At 45.9% G+C, this 22032-nt stretch overlaps 1 long non-coding RNA gene across 2 annotated transcripts; it reads left to right on the top strand.

Annotated features, from left to right (window-relative positions):
* Window positions 1–1539: 1539 nt before the first annotated feature.
* On the top strand, window positions 1540–19153 carry LOC144580574 (uncharacterized). Of its 2 annotated transcripts, XR_013530434.1 has the most exons (4): window positions 1540–1768; window positions 3368–3455; window positions 15412–15450; window positions 19016–19131. It is a non-coding gene; the product is annotated as an uncharacterized LOC144580574 (long non-coding RNA). The 2 variants fall into 2 exon arrangements; XR_013530435.1 differs by lacking the exon at window positions 15412–15450 and having other exon boundaries at window positions 19016–19153.
* Window positions 19154–22032: the final 2879 nt, after the last annotated feature.

The raw sequence follows: 22032 nt of genomic DNA, 5'->3' as shown, positions 1-22032 counted from the left end.
GGCTGGAGTGCAGCGGTGTGATCTTGGTTCACTGCAATGTCAAGCAATTCTCCTACCTCCGCCTCCTGAGTAGCTGGAATTATAGGTGTGTGCTACCATGCCCATCTAATTTTTTTGTATTTTTAGTAGAGACAGGATTTTGCCATGTTGGGCAGGCTGGTCTCGAACTCCTGACCTCAAGTGAGCTGCCCACCTCGGCCTCCCAAAGTGCTGGGATTACAGGCATGAACCATTACACCTGGAACATTGCTTTTGAAGTTAGAAAAACTATTCACAGATGACCTTTGGCTTCCCAGAGCAAAAAGTGTCTTAGAGACTTTCTTTAGCCCCTTTTACAGATGAGGAAACTGAGGCCCAGAGAGACATCAACTGCTTAGTTACAAAGCAATTTGGGGCAACTCCCGAACAGGAACCCTCTCTTAACACTCCCTGTAATATTTCCCCAATACTTTTCCCATCATCCAGCCCACATCAAGCTCATAAATGTTCGTGGAAACTTGGCAGAGGCCCAGCTTCACCACTCTGCCTGTCTGACCTCCAATGAGTCACTTGAACACCAGGAGCCTTGATGTGGGTCACACCTGCTCATCCTCCTTGTTCAAGAAGTCAACAAACCCTGATACCTAAACTTCAAGGGGCAGGTCGCTAATAATATCTAAATTTTAAAATTTCAAATGCTTTATTGAGGTATGATTAGCAGTCAATACACTGTGAATATTTAAGCATGACATCTTTCCTAAATAATCATAGTAGTGGCTGGGTGCGGTGGCTCATGCCTGTAGTCCCATCACTTTGGGAGGCTGAGGCAGGGAGATCACAAGGTCAAGAGATTGAGACCATCCTGGCCAATGTGGCGTAAACCACATCTCTACTAAAAGTACTAAAATTAGCTGGGCGCAGTGGGCGTGCGCCTGTAGTCCCAGTTACTTGGGAGACTGAGGCAGGAGAATCACTTGAACCCAGGAGGGAGAGGCTGCAGTGAGCCAAGATTGTGCCATTCACTCTGGCCTGGCGACAGAGCAAGACTCCATCAAAAATAATAATAATCGCAGTAGCATTAATGTTTTCGCACGTGGAACAATGTTTCCCTGAATACCTATATTTGATCCTCAGAGATTATCCTCCAGACTGAAAGGTTGGTTATTGTTTTCTCTTCCTCCTCCTGAGAGTCCACACGTTTTCCACCTCTTTTTGATGGATTCGGGTTGGGCGTTGCTAGATTTCCTTCTTTTCACACAAACAGTAAAAGCAGGAATTGTCTCTCCTGATCCAGAAGGAAATAGTCCCACTTATTCACAAAATTCCAGAGTCTCTGGGTTATAAAAAACTGAATCCATCCCCTGCTCACACCTCCCTGCTTCCCATGACACCTGCCAAATACTCTCCACACCCAGCCCTCCAGCTTGGATCCCAGGCTTGAGCGGCTCTGAGTGACCCAGGCAGGAAATGCAACCTAGTTCTGTGTCGGCAGCTGCCAGGTGGGCTGGGTGAGGGCATGACCCGTGTGGATGCTGACCCCGGGGCGCTGCCGAAGCAGGTGGTGCCCATTCTTGTTAACACCGTGAAGCAGGTGCTCCTTCTGAGCATTTACTTCAAGAAGGCTGAGCCCTCTCCAAAGTGATTGGCACCGACCCACAATCCCCTCCAGCTGTCTTTCAAGGCCGGTGTTACCACTGCTGGGATTGCTTAGAAGTGAGGCTGGGATTGCTGGTTCGTGGCGGATCGTCCTCCATCCCTCTTGCTCTGCAGGTTTACCCTAGGAACCAAGGTAAGAAGGGATTCCAGGGATGAGGCAGGGCAAAAGCTGAAGGTGGTGTGTGTGAAGGTGGGAAGGGCAGGGAGATTATGGATTTGGGAGGTTGATGAGCCTGAGTCTATTTCAGCAGGATCCCCCACGCCCCAGGGGCTTTTGTTGGATTTTGCCACCGGAGGGTCAGATTCCACTCCTCCCTTTCAGTAGGTAACTAAACAGCCAGGCATGGCTGGCCCCAAGGCTGTGGTTGAAACAGGCAAGGGCAGAAGGTAACTGGTTCCTGGTCTTTGGAGTTTGTCCTTGAAAACAAGCCACCTATCATGCATGGTGCCTGCTGGCAGGCGGGTGTTGACACCGCAGTGGCTGCTAATGTTGCTGCCTGGTCAGGGGAGACCTCAGACTCAGGCTGGCCACCTCCCAGCCAATTGCATGTGTGGCAGGTATTGCCACCCCGTCCCCCACAGGTGGCTAAACGTGACTTCCTTCATGCCGGGCCTGGAGGTTCAGAGGTTATCACACGTGTTGCAAGATGATGGGTCCATGCTGTGGCTTCTCATTTGAGAGAACAGATATAACTGGAGCTCCCAGGGTGTGAGCTGGGCTGCTCACCAACACTTCCAGGGGAGCTTTCACAAGCCATCAGCAGCACACAAGCCCTTCTCTGCTGTGCTGGCAAATCACCCTTGAGTGTGGTGGCTGTGACTTTGAGGTTTAGCAAATATGTACACTCTACACACAATTCTGTGGCTACATTACAGAACTTTACACGACTGTATAATCTGCCTTGAAAAAAAGGTGTAACTTATGTGCTGTAAGATCCACCATTTTAAAGTGTGCTACCATTCAGTTGGTTTAGTACATTCAGAAGGTCATGTCACCATCACCACTAACTAATCCCAGAATATTTTCATCACCCTCAAAATACATCCTGCCTTTGGAATCTGTCAAAATAGATACTTCACTGTAGACATGGGTGATGATGATAGTGGTACCAGTAGCTATTAATATCATTGGGCACTTACTGTATACCAGCCACTGTGCAAAATGCTTTACATGTTTATGTATGCCTGCTCGTGCAATATGAGTATATATTTCATTCAGTCTTGTGACACAACAAATAGGTGAACAATGCTGGTATCCTCACTTTATTAAGGGAACCAAGGTACAAGAGAGAGAGAGCAGCCTGCACCCATGGGGTTTGATCCCAGGAGGTGCGTATTGACTCTCTGGGTCTGTTCCCTGTGGGGTTTGGAAAGAGCTCCCTCTGCCTAGAAAAGCCCATTTTACCTGGCTTTTCTTTTTTCCAGTTCATTCAGTTTTTGAAAAGATTGCGATTAAAATGTATATAACATAACACTTATCATTTCCATCTTTTTAAGTGTACAATTCTGTAGCATTAAGCAGTGATATGGTTTGGATCTGTGTCCCCCCCCCAATCTCATATCGAACTGTAATCCCCAATGTTGGAGGAGGGGACTGGTGGGAAGTTGTCAGATCTTGGGGGCTGATTTCCCCCTTGCTGTTCTTGTGACGGTGAGTTCTCACACAATCTGGTTGTTTAAAAGTGTGTAGTACCTCCCTCTTTATTCTCTTTCTCCTTCTCTGGCCATGTAGGACGTGCCAGCTTCCCCTATGCCTTCTGCCATGATTGCGGGTTTCCTGAGCTCTCCTGAGCCCTGCTTCCTGTACAGCCTGTGGAACTGTGAGTCAATGCAACCTCTTCTTTATAAAGTACCCAGTCTCAGGTAGTTCTTTATAGCAATGCAAGCATGGACTCATACAAAGACATTTACAATTTCATGTAACCATCACCACTACCCAATTCCAGAGGTTTTCTTTATAGCAATGAGAGAATGGACTCATACGAATGCATTTATGATTTCATGTAACTATCACCACTACCCATTTCCAGAATTTTTTCATGATTCCAAACTGAAACTCTGGACCCATTAGACACCAACCTCTTCCAGCCCTTCTAACCTATGAATTTGCCTATTCTACATATCTCCTGTAAGTGGTATTGTACAATATTTGTCCTTTTGGGTCTGGCTTATTTCACTTAGCATGTTTTCAAAGTTCTCTCATTTGTAGGCTTCCCAGAATTCATTGCTTTTTATATGGCTGAATAATGCTCCATTTTTGTGGCTGAAAATTGTGTATGTGTACCCCACTTCGTTTATCCATTCGTTTGTTGATGGACACGAATTGTTCCTACCACTTGGCTATTGTGTACAAGTACTTGCCTGGGTCCCTGTTTTCAATTCTTCTGGATATACGTAGGTGTGGAATTGCAGGGTTGTATGCTAATTTACATTTAGCTTTTTGAAGAACCGCCATTTACATTCCCACAAGCAGTGCACTAAGTTCTTCACATCTTTGCCAACACTTGTTTTTGGTTTTTGATAATAGTCATTCTGCTGAGTGTGAAGTGGCACCTCATTGTGGTTTTAATTAGCATTTTCCTAATTAATTAATTGGGAGTATAGCTGACTTATTTTCAAAGGTTACAAAATGGAGATGAGATGTGTATTTGGGGGCACAAGGAGTTATCCGGTAGAGGGAGGGCCAATGTGGTAAGGAGCAAATGCATTCATCTGGGCCAAGTTCTCCTCTTTGTGAATTTCTGCTCCAGTGTTCTCAGCCTTGTCTGCCTGTCAGAATCACCTGGGCAGGTTTTAAGCTATGGAGGCCAGCTGTACCCTGACCAGGTAGGGCCTCCATTTGTTCCATTGCAGGGAAGGCTCGGCTCTAATTTTTCATGAAAAAAAAACCCTAAAACTCACACTTTTCATTTAAAAAAAATTCTCCAAAACATTTATTACTTTTAAGCATTAGTTGTGTAATTATTGTTGTGTAGACTAATACCCACTGAGAGACTCAAGTATCTCTGAAAATCACCTCCAAACAGCACTGGAAGCCAGGTCTGACTCCTCCTTTGCTGTGCCCCTTTCTCCCTCTCTGGAACTTCAGACGAAGCTCATTGATTTAGTGCAACAGCAATCAGGACTGAGACGCTCCGCTTGCTGGTGATGGTGGCTGCTCCTGCTTCGTTCCCTGGCTCACTCTTGTCACACCTCTTTAAGGCTTGACCTGCTCAAGATGCTGCTAAGCCCTCTGCCAGGAGGTCAGAAGGGACATCTGTCAGGGCTGCAGAGATGGAAAAACCAGAACCCACTTGGCCTCAGAGAGCTCAGTCAGGGGAAGCAAGGGAACCAGCTCCTACAAATTCAGCGTTTCTTAAAGTGTGGGAGGTGCAGCTGTATGTAAGGGGAAAGGGTATTAGGTAGGAGGGCAGGAGGTAGATAGGGCATTAATAACAGTGAGTCACCAGAGGACAAAGTTGTTCCTTTTCAAAGATCTTTTAAGCCTTCAGAGAAAGCAAGGAGAAAGCCTCAGTTTGGAGCTAACAGGTCTTTAACACCTCTCTTTAATCACCTCCTTTAAAAAAAAAAGGCAAGCAGACCTACTCAAGTTTTCAGCTGTAATAGTATCAAATCAGAAATTGGCAACATTGCTTTGCTTTCATGGCATTTATTTTTTGGTTGGCTTCTAATTGGCTGGTCTCACTGATTATTTTCCCCCATTTACCACTGTGATATAAAGTTCTAGGCCAGGCGCGGTGGCTCATGCCTGTAATGCCTGCACTTTGGGAGCCTGAGGCAAGTGGATCACTTGAGGCCAGGACTTCGAGACCAGCCTGGCCAACCTGGTGAAACCCCGTCTCTACTAAAAATACAAAAAGTTAGCCAGGCATGGTGGTGCACTCCTCTAATCGCAGCTACTCAGAAGGTGGAAGGAGGAGAATCTCGTGAATCCAGGAGGCCGATGTTTCTGTGAGCTGAGATCACACCACTGAACTCCAGCCTGGGTGACAAAGTGAGACTGTCTCCAAAAACAAACAAACAAAAAACCTTACTATTATTTATTTGTGTGTATTTTTGAGAAAAGATCCCTCTCTGTACCCCGGCTGGAGTGCAGTGGTGCAGTTACAGCTCACTGCAGCCTCAACCTTTCAGCCTCAAGCAATCATCTCATCTCAGCCCCCTCAAGAAGCTGGGACTCCAGGCGTGCGCCACCATGCCTGGCTAATTTGTGTGTGTGTGTGTGTTTGTGTCTGTATGTGTTATACGTATATTTTTGTAGAGACAGGATCTCACTATGTTGCCAGGCTTGTCTTAAACTCCTGGCCTCGTGTTATCCTCTCACCTTGGGTTCCAAAAGTGCTGGAATTATAGGTGTGAGTCACTGTGCCCTGCCACAAGTTTACTTTGAAAATAAACCCATTTAAATTTGTTTTAAAAAGTGGGTTCGTTTGAAGAAACAGGTTAAGCGACCAGTAGAGCAGGTGGCCGGCAGATGTGGCATAAATCACACAGGTGGTATCCAAGTGACCCTGGAAGAAGTGTGGGAATAGGCTTCAGGGATTGAGGTAGCTCCCAGCTTGTCGCACAAGAAGCAGCACGTCATTAAGTCACAGAATGATGAGTAACAATGTATAGATGGAAGGGACCTTAGAAATTGTTGGTGTAACTTTCGCAGGTGAGGGAAACTGAAACTCTGAAGTGTTAAGGGTCTGGGGCCAGATATAGTGGCTCACACCTGTAATCCCAGTACTTTGGGAGGCCAAGACTGGTGGATCGTCTGAGGTCATGAATTCAAGCCCAGCCTGACCAACATAGTGAAACCCCATCTCTAATTAAAAAAAAAAAAATACAAAAAATTAGCAGGGTGTGCTGATACACACCTGTAATCTCAGCTACTCGGGAGGCTGAGGCACAAGAATCACTTGAACCCGGGAAGCAGAGATTGCAGAGAGCCAAGATGGCACCACTGCACTCCAGCCTGGGTGACAGAGCAAGATTCCATCTCAAAAAAATAAAAATACAGTGTTGAGAGTCCAGGGCCACACAGATGTCAGTGGGAGAACCAGCATGGGACTCTGTGGCTGTGCAACCCTGCACGGGTCACCCCAGTCTCTGCCATCTCACTGCCTGTCACAGCTTGTCTATGTCACAGGACACTTCTCTTTCGCCAGCTGACTCAATACAGTAGTACATTTTGCTTCCAGTAATGTGAATAATGAGCAATGTGAATAACAAGTATACTGTGAACAGCATGCTCCTGTCTCTTCCCCCTCACAAGGAGGAGGTGCATTTGTGAAGAATCAAAGGACTCTCTCCTTAGAAGTAAGACAGAGACACAGTTGTAACTTTTTTCTTTTCCTTTTTCTTTTTTTTTTGAGATGGGAATCTCACTCTGTTGCCCAGGCTGGAGTGCAGTGGCGTGATCTCTGCCCACTGCAACCTCCGCCTGCTGGGTTCCAGCAATTCTCCTGCCTCAGCCTCCCAAGTAGGCAGTTACTATTTCTGCAATGGTCTGTCACACTGCTCTTCAAGTTTTCCTTCCAGATACAGAGTAGGATTGTACTTCCCTGCTCCTGCCAACTCGGGATAATTTTGTTGGCAGCAATAGATGACTCCCATGAAGTCTGGCTTTTGTCCCTTGGCATAACGAGCCTGAAATTCATCCATGTTGTTGCATGCACCTCTCGTCCCTTTTCATTACTGAGTAGTGTGCCTTTAAATAGATGTGCCGTTTGCCTACCCATCCCCTAGGTGAGGAACATTTGAGTATTTTCCAATCTTTTGGCAATTATGAATAAAGCCACTATGTAATGTTTAACTTCAGATTTCTGTAATGTAAAACTGACATTTCTCGCTGTGATTCTGAAGGCCTTGTGTGATCGGACCACACACTACTCAGGAGGCTGAGGCACAAGAATTGCTTGAACCTGGGAGGCAGGGGTTGCAGTGAGCTGAGATGGCACCACTGTGCTCTAGTCTGGGTGATAGAATGAGATTCTGTCTCAAAAAATAAAACAAATGAAGTGTTGAGATCTAACCACCTGTACCCCTTCTCAGGGCACCCTTCCCCCTCCACTCACTCTCTGAATAGACCAAGTGCCTTCCCAAGGCCTTGGGACCACCTGGCCCTTCCCACAGGGGGCCCTCAGATCCCATAGCTACTCGCACAGGCCTCCCGGACATCTCCCCAAAGCCACCCTCTCTCATCCAAAAGGCTGTCCTTTTTACCTTGTATATTTCCTTCACAGCACCAACCATGATCTGGAATCTTTTTTCTCTGGATGGATGGAAATTCCAGGAGGGGAGAGGTCTTGTCTGTCTTGCCAAAGTCCTAACATGTATTCTGGAACTTAATACAAATGAGTTGATGGGATTGCGGAAGTAGCATAGGTTCAGCTTATACGTGTCTTCAGTGCCAGGTTACAAAGTCTGCACTGCGTGTAGGAAAATAGTGCTGAAAGTGGTACCTTGGGAAAACTGTCTGTTCATTTAAAATAAAGTTTGGGTTATTGTAGGCCGTAAAGCAAGGATTACGTATATCTTATAGTCACTGAATATCTTACAATCGTGGTTTTCAGTCCTGTTAAGAGCACAGGGAAATGGCAGTTAGCATTTAAGATATATCTGACTGATTTCTATCCTCTGAAATTTTGTAGAATTTAGAGACCTATTACTCCAAAAAATACATAGCCTTGTTTACTTTTCCCTCAGACCAGTATTCAAAATTAAACAGAGAATGATGTTATCGTTGAATGTGTTCTTGAACAGAAGGGCATAAAGTATATGGATGGGTATATCTCACTTTGACTAGCAGTCATGATGGTAGTGTTTAAAGACAGAATACGTGATGCCCTGCTGTGGTGCACAGTGAGCTACACATTTACTTTAAATGATGGGCTCTTAAAATACTCTTCCAAAACAATAAACAAAAGTGATAATGTTTCTTTAAAAGATTGACACACCAGAAATCACCTAATTTGTCTCTCAGGTTTCTGCCTGTTTGCAAATTTGTAAAAGAATACACAAGAAGTGCTTTGGCCTTACTGTTGTGACATGGTTGAGACACCACATTTAACACTATTCCCAGGAACCCCTTAGAGCAAGCTTGTCCAACCTGTGGCCCACGGGCTGCATGTGGCCCAGGATGGCTTTGAATGAGGCCCAACACAAATTTGTAAACTTTCTTAAAACATTAGGAGATTTGGGGGGAAGTTTTAAACTTCAGCTCATCAGCTATCGTTAGTGTTGGTGTATTTTTTATGTATGGGCCAAGACAATTCTTCCAATGTGGTCCAGAGAAACCAAAAGATTGGACACCCCAGCATTAGAGAACACTTTAAAGAAGTATAGGAGATTTGCCACTTCTCCCACGTAAGTTCACATTCATTTTTTTTTGAGATGGACTCTCGCTCTTGTCACCTAGGCTGGAGTGCAATGGCACGATCTCTGCTCATTTCAACCTCCACCTCCTGGGTTCAAGCAATTCTCCTGCCTCAGCATCCTGAGTAGCCAGGATTACAGATACACACTACCATGCCCAGCTAATTTTTGTATTTTTAATACAGATGGGTTTCACCATGTTGGCCAAGCTGGTCTTGAACTCCTGACCTCAGGTGATCTACCTGCCTCAGCCTTCCAAAATGCTGGGATTACAGGCATGAATGACTATACCTGGCCCACATTCATTTATTCTACACAACGTCATTGAACACCTACCAAATGCCTTGGATGCTCTGCTAGGACTGAGGATGAGGATGAGTTAAGCAGACAGTCTCTACCCTCCTAAAACTGATGATCTAGAAGGAAGGGGAGGTGGCAAAAAGTGATTACAAGAACAACCTGGCCCAGTCCCAGTGGAAGGAACCTCCAAGCCACTTAACTTGGCTTTTTCACAATTGCACATGGAATTGCTTATTAAAGTCAAGTATGGTTCATGGCATTGGCAACAGGATGGACAGTGGAGGCTTCTCAGATACAGATCAGTTTAGCTTCGAGTACCTCTTGAGAAAATATAGCTCAGTGTCCATTACTACCCATGTGCTGCTGGTGAAATGAGGAGAGTGCCATAGATGGGGGGGTCAGCCCAACAGCCTCTTACATCATTAGCATGGAACGAGAGAGGTTGTCTGAAAAAATACATTAACTCCTTTCTTCTTTGGCTTTTCCGAATGCGAGCCTCGCCCCAGTTGGCCAGAGGCATTGGTCATCTTCAGGAAGTGGAAGTCACGTTTGCCTACAGTGAATATGCAAGAGGAAGAATTATGCTCGGGTTTTAACATTCGTAATTGGAATTTGCATGGCAAACCAGACTTGTCTTGAAGATTTCCTCATTTATTTTTTAGAAAAATGTCCTCAGTTAACACGTCAAGAGCTAGGCTTGGGAGCCTCAGTGCTTGAAGAGCTCTTGTGTGAAGAAGACAGCCTTATGTCCCTTGGGAGATGCAGCCTGTCGCTCTGTGATAGAATATGACACAGAAGAGTGACTGTCACATATTTTTTCCATTACCCACAGCAAGACATTCGTGTGTGCACACAGACACGTACACAAAACAAATTTTAGAAAACAATTCTTAGCCTTGTTATATGTAATATTTTCTCATTTAAAAAATTCTTGGTTAATTTGTATTAATGCTGGTCATAACCCCTGATTCAGTCACTCCCCCAGGAATTGGTCATGACTGGCATCATGAAAACATTGAAAAACATTGACCTTGGCAGATGCGGGAGGAGGAAGGCAGGAGACAGATGGACAAGAGATGAAATTGGATGTGTGTCCTGATCTCTCTCCTTCACATCTTGCTTGGCCTAAGAAAGGTATTAGATAAAGGAATAAGGATGCCACAGGAAGAGATTATTTCTGCCCCAACTCCCCTTAAGAACCTGGAAATAGATCCCCTGCTCACTCTCCATCCACCTGGATTAGCAAAGTAGGATGGGTGCTCATGGTCCAGCAGAGTTGCTGCATGGCCTTTCTGAGCTGCCTTCCCCTCCCTCAAGGTGTGGACACAACCCAGGCACTTCCGCATCCAGGATGGGCCAGGAGACTCCACAAGAGATGAGAGACGCCTAACAAGGTCAGAAGGCTGGGGGAGGGCAAGGCTGAGCCAGGCCTGGAGAGTGACCAGGCCAAGAGAGACCAGAGCCCAAGCTCACCTGTTTAGGATGCCAGCAAGGTCAGCAGTAACCAGCAGACAAGGATGCCTTCGGCAACACCTCCCTGTCCCACCCCATTTACTCCAGCGCTGCCTCAGAGGAGCTTAGAAGCCAGAGCTCTCAAATTCTTTTCCCAAAAGAGGTGGGAAATCACCTAGAGATTTCCCAAAAGAAGTAGAATGCCACCTAGAGATCTCTCCAAAGAGGCAGAAAATCACCTAGTAGGCTGGAGGTAATTCAGCCTTTTTCTTCACTCTTGTTTTACACCAAATTGGCATTCATAAAGACTCAGTTCTAGGTAAAATAGCCATGCTTCTGTGTCCTGAGTCAGCCAGTGGAATGCTGTTAAAATGTCTAAAAACAAGCTGGTTGTGAGGAATCCTGATTTATAGTGCTTGCCAATTTCCATGGTGTAAATACTCCCCACCATGGCCAATTTCCACGGTGTAAATCTTCCCACTATGGCCAATTTACACATGGTGTAAATATACTCACAATGGCTAATTTCCATAGTGTGAATACTCCCACCATGGTGTAAATGTGCCCACTATGGCCAATTTCCGTGATGTAAATACACCCACCATGGCCAATTTCCATGATGTAACTACTCTCAGCAATTTCAAGCTACCGTAGAGGCTGCTGGATGCAGAGTTATCTTAAATGAGGCACAGTGAGCTCTGAGCCTGGACGAGCTGACTCTAACCACCAGGCTCCCTGGCCACCCAGTCTCAGCAGGCAAGACTTCTGAATCTGCCCATGAGTCTGAAGCCCAGATCGCCTTTCCAGCATAAATATTCCTTTCAATCTACACTGGTTTCACTTATTCTATGGAAATGGCTCTCTGCTTTGTGTGAACAGCACCTCGACGCAGACAAGCAGACTGCCCTTGTCCCCATTTTCTTCTTTAAACCCTTCTTCCAGGAAAATTCTCAGGGTCTGTCCACCCACTCAGGACAATCTTTTGTGTGAGCCAACCAGACTGACAGAATCAGAGCAAACCACCCCCTGAAGTCATTGTGGCCAGCCCCCTGCCTCCAGGCAGGTCTCCCACTAAATCGTCCTAGACAGAGCCTTCCTCATGCTGGGCCGTTTGCTCAGAGCGCCCTGAGCAGCTGAGTAAAGTTTTGTGCTGACTCTGTGGAGCTCCGACGACGGCAAGCACTCCCTCAGCTCATAAGGGAATCATTAGTGAGACGCAGCACCGTACGAGGGCCCGAAGGCCTGTGGCAATTAATCACCTTTCCTCACCGGCGGCACCAGCTGTCTCAGATGCAGCCATCCTCGAGGTAGCCCTTTAATTGTCCCCGGAGAAGGAAGGTGGGTGAGGGGCCACCTGAGCTAGTGTTAGCCAGCAATCCCCCCAAATTAAAAAAAAAATTTTTTTTAGAGTATTCAAATATTTCTTCCTTACTTTCTAGAGTCTGTTATTGGTATAAAGGTTGAAGCTCAGGCAGCTTAACTGTTATGTGGAATGACCTTTAGTTTTAATATTAATATATTATCGTAAAGTCTATGTGAATCATGAATGCAATTTTGGTATTCATATAAAATGCCACATGCTGAACCCATTGCAACTTTTTTCCCCCTCTCGTCCTCCAGTAGGCTGCAAACTGGGTGAATTAATATGCGTCATATTCCTCTCCCCTTTATTTACTTAGAGAGGGTGGCCAGGCAACTTTATCAAGAGTAACATTATCAAGAGCTTTGCTGCAAGCTTCTTTATCATATTCACAACCGCGTCTGCTCGACACTTGTCAGTGTCAATCAAATCGCAATAATACGCAGATGATTTGCTCATTTGGTTTAATAAAATCTTTCTGCTTATTTGCGCTGCCTCCATTACACCACATAATTGCTGTGCCGCGGAGGTGAAAGGCAGCCAGTTGCCTGGGGGATAAGAGGAGCCGATTGCTATATGAAGGATTTGTTTCTTTGCCTCTGTCTCTCCCCAGTCACTCATATTCCTAAAATTAATATTGTATTTGAATCCAGCCCTGCTATTCTTACGCAGGCTAACATTGTTATTACTTATTATTTGGATGTGAAGTCATTTATTTTTAGTTTTATGTCCAAGCTGTCAAGCTAAATTTCATTGTGAACTGCCACATACAATTTTTAACTGCCATTTAAAACGAGATTCAAACTCGAAATTATGGAGTGCGCTTGTTCAAAGGGCCAGCCTGACAGGAAGTGCAGCAAGGAGCCCCAATTTCCCTGGAAATCAAAGGGGCTCCAGTGATGATTTTTGTGGAACGGAAAGCGCACAGCCTCAGTACCAGTCACCTTGATGGGGGCCGGACACCCGGGTTGGCATTCAGAGAGAGGGGGGCATACAGGTGGCCACAGAGCCCAGGGCTGTGCTCAGAGCCCACTCAGCATCTGCACTCGAGCATGTCCTGCTTCTTGGGAAGAGTCAACCACGTGCCAGGAGGGTGGGCACCCATGTGGCCTGCCCCAGGGCATGCAAAGGTAAACTTACAGGCAGGATCCCAGCCTGCAGGGACAGGAGGGGCCAGCCAGCTGGAAGCTGTAGGGTAGCTTGATCTGGGGCCCAGCATTCCTGGGTAACTGGCCAGGAGGCAGCGCAATGCCAGGGTGTGACTGGGGAGAAGCCACAGTCAACCTTAAAGGTGTTAAGGGTGATGCTTTGGTGTTCACAGAGGGGAGGGCTCTTCATGAAACACAGCCAGACTTTCAGGAGGGAGCAGCACCCAAGACCTTGTTTCACCAGCTCAGTTAGAGCCTGGTCACATTGGGGTACCATCCTCCCATCCAGTGTAACATTCAGGTGGGAACAAACCTTCCACCTATCACAGCTTCTTACTAAGGCCGTGGTTGGTGCTTCCCATGAATCAGCTCATTGAACGTCCATAAAGACAACTGTCTCAGATAAGTGTCATTCTTGTCCTGCTGATAAAAAATGAAGATGCTGAGATTTAAGGAGGCTGAGGTGATGACTGCTCTGGAAGTGGGGGGTGGAGCCCATAAGGGGACAGAGGGAAGGGGTGTGGCCAGGAGCAGGCCCCGAGAGTTCGGCGAGGTAGTGGCCTCAGCAACTTGGGGACCACAGTCAGGGCACCAGGTTGTCACAGAGGACCTAGGCTTGCTTTGCCTTCCAAGAAGGTCCAGTGTTCAAGGAAGCCAGTGACAGACCATCCCCAAGAGAATGTGTGTCATTGCCCCCATCAGTAGCATTTCTGGGACTCCGGAGTGCTTCCTATGCACTTTGTTCAAAGATGTCAGTGCTCAAAAATCGACGCAGAGGATCCCCGAGTCCCGTGCCTCACCCCATCAGTCTACCAAGCTGGGCTGTTTCTGACCAGACCTGCGGCTGCAGTGGCCACTGTGCCACAGGTCCTCAGGTTTGTTCGTTGTTTTTGAGACAGTCTCTCTCTGTCGCCTAGGCTGGAGTTGCAGCCGCATGATCTCAGCTCACTGCAGCCTCCACGTCCCAGGTTCAAGTGAATCTCCTGCCTCAGCCTCCTGAATAGCTGGGACTGAAGGTGCATGCTACTACACCCAGTTAATTTTGTATTTTTTGTAGAGATGGGGTTTCACCATGTTGCCCAGCTGATTTCAAGCTCCTGACCTCAGATGATCTGCCCATCTCAGCCTCCCAAAGTGCTGGGATTACAGGCATGAGTCACCGTGCCTGGCCAGGCCCTCAGCCTTTAAGGCACACGCAAGGCAAGACAGGGAGCACTCAAGCCCCTCCTCTTGGCTGATTTTTCTGTCCCCACCATCTCCAGTATTAAAAAGGACTTAATTCTAAGCAGGCATACATTGTCTTGGGTGCCGACATGAGTTTATAAAACACAGCATGCACGCAGGGGCTGTGGAAGGCTGAGATGAGGCTTTCTTGGCTGTTTGGCTGGGAGAGGGTCTTGGGGACTTCCCTGCTCTTCTGTCCGTTCCTTGCTTTGGCATAGCTGAAGAGGCTGTTCCATCCACGGATTGGGGAATCCCAGTGTTGGAGCCAAATCCTGGTCAGGGAGAGAGTCCTTTCTGAAAGCTTCTAGTCCAGGCCCTCCCTGCACCTGAGTGTGTCTTGGGCTGTGGTTTCCAGTGGGCATGCCACGGCACCTGATGTGTTGTGAATCATCCACAGGTGTGCCACCACCTTTGATATTTTTAAACAGCTTTATTGAGATATAATTCATACACACACAATTTGTTGTTTTGAGATGGAGTCTCTGTCACCTAGGCTAGAGTGCAGTGGCACTATCTCAGCTCACTACAACCTTTGCCTCCTGGGTTCAAGCAGTTGTGCCTCAGCCTCCCCAGTAGCTGGGATTACAGGTGTATCCCATCACCCCCAGCTAATTTTTGTATTTTTAGTAGAGACAGGGTTTTGCCATGTTGGCCAGGTTGATCTCGAACGTCTGACTTCAAGTGAGTGACCCATCCTCCCAGAGTCCTGGGATTGCAGGCATGAGCCACCATGCCAGGCCAATTCTCCCATGTACAGTGTACAATGCCATGGATTTTTGTATATTTACAGAGTAGTACAACCAACACCACAATCAGTTTTAGAACATTTTCATGACCTCAGAAAGAAACCTCGTACCTGTAGCTAGCCACTACTCCCATAGACCCCCACCCAGCCATAAGTAACCACTAACTGACTTTCTGTTTCTATAGACTTGGCCACTCTGGACATTTCAGAGAAATAGAATCATGGTAGGTAGTCTTTTTGACTTCTTGTACTTAGCATGATACTGACAGAGCTCATCCACGTGTTGCATGTATCAGAATCTCATTCCTTTCTATGGCTATATACTTTCCCATTGTAGAAATACAGTTGGCCCTTGAACAATGTGGGTTTGAACTGTGAGGGTCCACTTACACATAGATATTTTTCAACAAAATCCTGATCAAAAATACAGTATTTGTGGGATGTGAAACCTGTATATATGGAGGGCTGACTTTTTTTCCTTTTATATATATATATATTTTATTGCATTTTAGGTTTTGGGGTACATGTGAAGAACATGCAAGATTGTTGTATAGGTACACACATGGCAGTGTGGTTTGCCACCTTCCTCCCCATCACCTATATCTGGCATTTCTCCCCATGTTATCACTCCCCAACTCCTCACTCCATGCTGCCCCTCCCCTAGGATCCCCCCAACACAGACCCCAGTGTGTAGTGCTCCCCTCCCTGTGTCCATTGTTCAACACCTGCCTATGAGTGAGAACATGTGGTGCTTGACTTTCTGTTCTTATGTCAGTTTGCTGAGAATTATGGTTTCCAGGTTCATCCATGTCCCTACAAAGGACACAAACTCATCGTTTTTTATGGCTTCATACTATTTCATGGTGTATATGTGCCACATTTTCCCTATCCAGTCTATCATCGATGGGCTTTGGGTTGGTTCCAAGTCTTTGCTATTGTAAACAGTGCTGCAGTGAACATTTGTGTGCATATGTTCTTATAATAGAATGATTTATAATCCTTTGGATATATACCCAGTAATGGGATTGCTGGGTCAAATGGAATTTCTATTTCTAGGTCCTTGAGGAAGTGTCACACTGTCTTCCACGATGGTTGAACTAACTTACACTCCCAACAACAGTGTAAAAGTGTTTATATTTCTCCACGTCCTCTCCAACATCTGTTGTCTCCAGATGTTTTAATGATCGCCATTCTAACTGGCATCAGGTGGTATCTCAGTGTGGTTTTGATTTGCATTTCTCTAATGACCAGTGATGATGAGCATTTTTTCATATGTTTATTGGCCTCATATATGTCTTCTTTTGAAAAGTGTCTGTTCATATCCTTCACCCACTTTTGAATGGGCTTGTTTGTTTTTTCTTGTAAATCTGATTTAGTTCTTTGTAGATCCTGGATATTAGCCCTTTGTCAGTTGGGCAGATTGCAAAAAGTTTTTCCCATTCTATTGGTTGCCAATTCACTCTAATGACTGTTTCTTTTGCTGCGCAGAAGCTCTGGAGTTTAATTAGGTCCCATTTGTCTATTTTGGCTTTTGTTGCCAATGCTTTTGGTGTTTTAGTCATGAAGTCCTTGCCTATGCCTGTGTCCTGAACGGTTTTGCCTAGATTTTCTTCTAGGGTTTTTATGGTGTTAGGTCTTATGTTTAAGTCTTTAATCCATCCAGAGTTAATTTTAGTGTAAAGTGTCAAGAAGGGGTCCAGTTTCTGCTTTCTGCACACTGCTAGCCAGTTTTCCCAACACCATTTATTAAACAGGGAATCCTTTCCCCATTGCTTGTTTTTGTCAGGTTTGTCAAAGATCAGATGGATGTAGATGTGTGGCATTGCCTCTGAGGCCTCTGTTCTGTTCCATTGGTCTAGATCTCTGTTTTGGCAACAGTACCATGCTGTTTTGATTATTGTAGTCTTGTAGTATAGTTTGAAGTCAGGGAGCATGATGCCTCCAGCTTAGTTCTTTTTGCTTAGAATCTGCTTGGCTATGCAGGCTCTTTTTTGGTTTCATATGAAGTTTAAGGTGCCTTTTTCCATTTCTGTGAAGAAGGTCATTGGTAGCTTGACAGGGATAGTACTGAATCTGTAAATTACTTTGGGCAGTATGGCCATTTTCACAATATTCTTCCTAACCATGAGCATGGAATGTTTTTCCATCTGTTTGTGACCTCTCTTCTGTCATTGAGCAGTGGTTTGTAGTTCTCCTTGAAGAGGTCCTTTACATTGTTAGTTGTATTCCTAGGTATTTTATTCTCTTTGTAGCAATTGTGAATGGCAGTTCGTTCTTGATTTGGCTCTCTTTAATTGGTGTACAAGAATGCTTGTGATTTTTGCACACTGATTTTTTTTTTATCCTGAGACTTTGCTGAAGTTGCTTATCAGTTTCAGGAGATTTGGGGCTGAGATGATGGGGTCTTCTAAATATACAGTCATGTCGTCTGCAAATAGAGACAATTTGACTGCCTCCTTTCCTAACTGAATACACTTTATTTCTTTTTCTTGCCTGATTGCTCTGGCTAGAACTTCCAGTACTATATTGAATAGGAGTGGCGAGAGAGGGCATCCTTGTCTAGCGCCAGATTTCAAAGGGAATGCTTCCAGTTTTTGCCCATTCAGTAGATACTGGCTGTGGGTTTGTCATAAATAGCTTCTATTATTTTGAGATATGTTCCATCAATACTATTTTATTGAGAGTTTTTAGCATACAGGGCTATTGAATTTTGTCAAAGGCCTTCTCTGCATCTATTGAGATAATCGTGGTTTTTGTCTTTGGTTCTGTTTATGTGCTGAGTTATGTTTATAGACTTGGGTATGTTGAACCAGCCTTGCATCCCTGGGATGAAGCCTACTTGATCATGATGGATAAACTTTTTGATGTGCTGTTGCAATCAGTTTGCCCAGTATTTTTTTTGAAGATTTTTGCATCTATGTTCATCATGGATATTGGCCTGAAGTTTTCTTTTTTGGTTGAGTCTCTGCCAGGTTTTGGTATCAGGATGATGTTGGTTTCATAAAATGATTTGGGAAGGATTCCCTCTTTTTGGATTGTTTGGAATAGTTTCAGAAGGAGTAATACCAGCTCTTCTTTGTGTGTCTAGTAGAATTCGGCTGTGAACCCATCTGGACCTGGGCTTTTTTTGGTTGTAGGCTATTAATTGCTACCTCCACTTTAGCCCTTGTATTGGTCTATTCAGGGTTTTGACTTCTTCCTGATTTAGGCTTGGGAGGATGCAAGTGTCCAGGAATTTATCCATTTCTTCCAGGTTTACTCGTTTATGTGCATAGAGTTGTTTGTAATAATCTCTGATGGTGGTTTGTATTTCTGTGGAATCTGTGGTGATATCTCCTTGATTGTTTTTTATTCCATCTATTTGATGCCTAGTCACATCTGTCAGCAGAGGCTTTGCTGAGCTGCTGGGGGCTCTGCCCAGCTGCCATGTGAACTTCCCTGCAGTCCTGTTTATAGGGGTATAGTTAGAACTGCCTTGGCCATGGCGGCCCACCTCTGTAATGGCAGACTCTCTCTGTAATGGCAGACTCTCTCTGTAATGGCAGACTGCCTCAGCAGTGGTGGGCCGCCTCGGCAGTGGTAGACTACCTCGGTAGTGGTAGATTGCCTCAGTAATGGTGGCTGTCACTCCCCCACAGAGCTGGACTGTCCCGGCTTCAGCTGTGCTTGCTGTGAAGCTCTCAATGCAGAGTGTTTCAGATTGCTGGTTTTTATGGGGGTGGAACCAGCCGAGCCTGATCACCTGGCTCCCTGCCTCAGACCCGTTTTTGTTTTTTGTTTTTTTTTCAGTTGAACGGGCATCTCTGTCTCCCGGCGTTCCAGTCACCAGCTGAAAAGGTGCCCGGATTTGTGTGAGACTTTGTGCCGAAATCTGTTCTGCTGGCTGAAATAGTTGCACTGGGGACTTGTGGTGCTTTTCCACCTGGGACTCTCCTGGCTTGGCTCCCTGTTTCAGTCCCCTTTTTATCAATAGAACAGGTGACTCTGTCTTCCAGGCATTCTAGTCACCTGCTGAAAAGGTGCCCAGATCTCTGTGATTTCCCATGTGGCGACCCTCTGTGCTGGCTGAAACAGCTGCACCGGAGATTCCTGGCACTTTTTCTCCTGGGAATCTCCTGGTTTGGTTCCCTGTTTCAGTCCCCTTTTTATCAGTTAAATGGGTGACTCTGTCTCCCAGGCACTCCAGTCACCAGATGAAACGGCGCCTGGACCCATGTGAGTATTTTATGCGGAGACCTGCCACGTCAGCCAAAACAGCCATGCTGGCGACCTGTGGGCTCCTCTGCCCAGGAATCTCCTGGTCTGTGGGCAATAAAATCCACCTGGAAACGCAGTGTCCATTCATGCTCCGCGCTTTTGCTGGGAGCTGCAATCCGGAGCTGCAATCCACAGCTGCTCCTAATCGGCCATCTTGGATCCCTCCGCTGACTTTTCTTATGAGTTCCTCAGGGCCAACTGTAGGACTTGAATGTGTACAGATTTTGGTCAGCTTGGTGGTCCTGGACCCAAACCCTCACTTATACCAAGGCATGACTGCCTATCACACTTCATTGAGCCATTCATTCATTCATGGGCATTTAGGTGCTTTCCACCTTTGGCTATTGTGAACAGGGCTACTGTGAACATTCGGTACATGTTTTTGTTTGATCAGCTGTCATCAATTCTGGACATATGCCCAGGAGTGAAATTGTTGGGTCAGTGCTGCTAACTTCTGATCACTATTTAAAACAAATTTTCCCACAATGGCTCATGTCTGTTGTCGCCTTTCCTTCTCATTCACATTCCCCCCAAAATGAGTTCCACTGGGACAAACATGGAGTCAACTGTGTATATTTTAACAAAGATTTTGTGTGAAGAGCAAGGGAGGGTTCTTGGTGAATAAAAATCTCCCTTTCACCTGCCGCATCTCAGTCTGTCTTCCTTCCTGCATCCCTAATCCATCATCCACCTGCCTCCCAATTTTCTCCCCAAGTTTTACTCCTTCCCACAAAAGCATGAAAACTCAGTCTGGGTCCTCCAAGCCTGCCTCCCTACATGGACTCCTTCACATTTTCTTCAAGCAGAGAAAAGGCCACTGAAGGCCATGCAACAAAGAGGGTGATCCTGAACTCCATGAACAAGATTCTCCCGGGACCCACCCTTTTTAGAAAACTATGGGAGAGGCAGGGTGCAGTGGGTCATGCCTGTAATCCCAGCACTTTGGGAGGCCAAGGCAGGTGGATTACCTGAGGTCAGGAGTTCAGGACCAGCCTGGCCAACATGGTGAAACCATCTCTACTAAAAATCCAAAAATTAGCCAGGCCTGGTGGTGGGCACCTGTAGTCCCAGCTACTCAGGAGGCTGAGGCAGGAAAATAGCTTGAACCCAGGAAGTGGAGGTTGCAGTGAACCAAGACCATGCCATTGCATTCCAGCCTGGGTGAGACAGTGAGACTCCATCTCAAAGAAAAAAAGGAAACTATGGAATATAATAAAATATGATTTTTCTACCAAGGTATACTGCAGATAGAGCCTATCACAGGAGTATCTCCTCTTCACCCAGTCAGAAGGTTCAGCTTTCTGCAAGGTCAGAGGCCACAAACTAAAGACCTTGAAGATGTACATTGTTTAGTAAATCCTTAGTGTTGGGAATTTTTCTAACTTCATGTAACAAAATTTTGGGGTGTGTATGTGTGTGTGTGTATATATATATATATATAGTAGGTATATATATTTAACAAAATATATAGTAGATATATTCATTTAACAAAAAATTTGGGGAATATATATAGTCGGTGTGTATATATTCATATTGAGAATGTTTAAGTCTTTTGCTTTTAAAAGTTAGGAGCCATTTAATTGTTTATTTATTTATTGAGACATCATTTCACTCTGTCCCCTAGGCCGGAGTGCATAGCACCATCTCAGTTCACGGCAACTTCCGCCTCCGGGGTTCAAGCGATTCTCATGCCTCAGTCTCTTCAGTAGCTGGGATTACAGGTGTGCACTACCCTACCCAGCTAATTTTTGTATTTTTAGTAGAGATGGAGTTTTTCTGTGTTGGCCAGGCTGATCTCAAACTCCTGACGTCAAGTGATCCGCCTGTCTCAGCCTCCTAAAGTGCTGGGATTAAAGGCATGAGCCACAGCTGGCCTATTTATTTATTTATGAGATGGAGTCTAGCTCTGTCACCCAGGCTAGCGTGCAGTGGCATGATTACAGCTCACTGCAGTCTCGACGGCTTGGGCTGAAGTGTTCCTCCCACCTCATCCTCCTAAGGAGCTGGTACCACTGGCATGTGCCAGCATACTCAGCTAACTTTTTAAATTATCTGTAGAAACAGGGTCTCAGCATGCTGCCCAGGCTAGCCTCAGACTCCTGGCTCAAGCAGTTCTCTCACCTTAGTCTCCTGGACTGTTGGGATTACAGGCAGGAGCCATGGCACCTGGCCATCCCATTTTTTTAAAATTCAGATTCCCAGAGTCCCTGGAAAAACCAGACTTTAAACGACTGTAAAACACATCCATGCCTGGTACCCACTAGCCAGAGCTGAGCCTGTACCTTCTCCCTCCTGGCCTGGGTCCCTCATTTCTGTGTCTTATCTGGCCTCCATGGGCATCTGGACATCCGGTCCATGCTCCAGGGTAACTGCAGAGCAGCTCCAAAAGCAGAGCAGACATGGGGAGTCTGCCTGGGGAGTGCAGTCAGGGCGGGAGTCCACGCATGGGTGTGATCCCCAGGCCTGCAGTGTGCCCTGGTTAGAGAAGCTGCCGAGGAGGCACGGACACAGGGAGGCTGGCAGCCACTGTCCATGTGCCAAGCCAACTC

This window comes from Callithrix jacchus, chromosome 20, assembly GCF_049354715.1.
Source record: "Callithrix jacchus isolate 240 chromosome 20, calJac240_pri, whole genome shotgun sequence".
Classification (NCBI taxonomy): domain Eukaryota; kingdom Metazoa; phylum Chordata; class Mammalia; order Primates; family Cebidae; genus Callithrix; species Callithrix jacchus.
The sequence above is the reverse complement of the archived record's forward strand: the minus strand, read 5'-3'. Positions and strand labels throughout refer to the sequence as shown.